General features: G+C 49.8%; 1 non-coding gene across 1 annotated transcript; it reads right to left on the bottom strand.

Moving 5' to 3' along the window:
* Positions 1-465: 465 nt before the first annotated feature.
* Positions 466-540, bottom strand: Trnas-cga (transfer RNA serine (anticodon CGA)). Its single transcript has one exon. It is a non-coding gene; the product is annotated as a tRNA-Ser (tRNA).
* Between the last annotated feature and the right edge of the window lie 762 nt (positions 541-1,302).

The following is a 1,302-nucleotide window of genomic DNA, read 5'->3' as shown; positions in this document are numbered from 1 at the left end:
GTGAGACCGGCTGCTTCGTCGCTCCACACACCTCTCACGCTCCAGAATGGTAAATAAAAGAGACTGTCGTGAGAACAGCCGGGAGGTAACACCGCCTACGCTATCTCCCAAACAGCTACAGGAAAGGACTTCCGATGGCCGCCACCGGAATATTTTTTTGGGAACAGAGCCGCATCTCTCGCTGAGTCCCGTGCTTCTCTCCGTGGCTTTCAGACTGCTTTCTGCACGTTCCAGTTCTTTTCGTGCACAACAGACATGTACACGGATCGCACAAATACGAGGTGTTGAAAAAGTCTCTCCGCAGTGCCGTGTGATTGTTAACCGCACGTACCGTATGATTGTTCGCCTGCATGGGTTACTTCCCTTCAAGTAGACTCTCCCAACATTCCACTGTTTCCAGAATGAGATTTTCACTCTGCAGCGGAGTGTGCGCTGATATGAAACTTCCTGGCAGATTAAAACTGTGTGCCGGACCGAGACTCGAACTCGGGACCTTTGCCTTTCGCGGGCAAGTGCTCTACCAACTGAGCTATCCAAGCACGATTCACGCCTCGTCCTCACGCAGGAGGGCATCTGTAAAGTTTGGAAGGTAGGAGACGAGGTACTGGCAGAAGTAAAGCTGTGAGGAGGGGGCGTGAGTCGTGCTTGGGTAGCTCAGTTGGTAGAGCACTTGCCCGCGAAATGCAAAGGTCCCGAGTTTGAGTTTCGGTCCGGCACACAGTTTTAATCTGCCAGGAAGTTTCATATCAGCGCACACTCTGCTGCAGAGTGAAAATCTCATTTTGGAAACATCCCCCAGGCTGTGGCTAAGCCATGTCTCCGCAATATCCTTTCTTTCAGGAGTGCTAGTTCTGCAAGCTTCGCAGGAGAGCTTCTGTAAAGTTTGGAAGGTAGGAGGCGAGGTACTGGCGGAAGTAAAGCTGTGAGGAGGGGGCGTGAGTCGTGCTTGGGTAGCTCAGTTGGTAGAGCACTTGCCCGCGAAAGGCAAACGTTCCGAGTTCGAGTCTCGGTCCGGCACACAGTTTTAATCTGCCAAGAAGTTTCATTCCACTGTTTCGTTTATCTCAGCCAGCGTCAGTAGTATCGTTGGTGTGTGTCGTTACGTGTTGACATGAACGTTTAAGTTTAGTTCCTTTGTTCGTTTGTTTCGTTTTGGTCACTGTTAAAATGCTAACCATTGAAGAACGTGTGTTTTTAGTCGAACAAGTGTTCTAAGCTGGCGCTAAATACACAGTTTCAGTTCGTCAAACATTTAATTCAATTTTCCCGGAGACAACACTCCGACATCCTGATACTGTGCGA

This window comes from Schistocerca cancellata, chromosome 2, assembly GCF_023864275.1.
Source record: "Schistocerca cancellata isolate TAMUIC-IGC-003103 chromosome 2, iqSchCanc2.1, whole genome shotgun sequence".
Taxonomy (NCBI): Eukaryota; Metazoa; Arthropoda; class Insecta; order Orthoptera; family Acrididae; genus Schistocerca; species Schistocerca cancellata.
The sequence above is the reverse complement of the archived record's forward strand: the minus strand, read 5'-3'. Positions and strand labels throughout refer to the sequence as shown.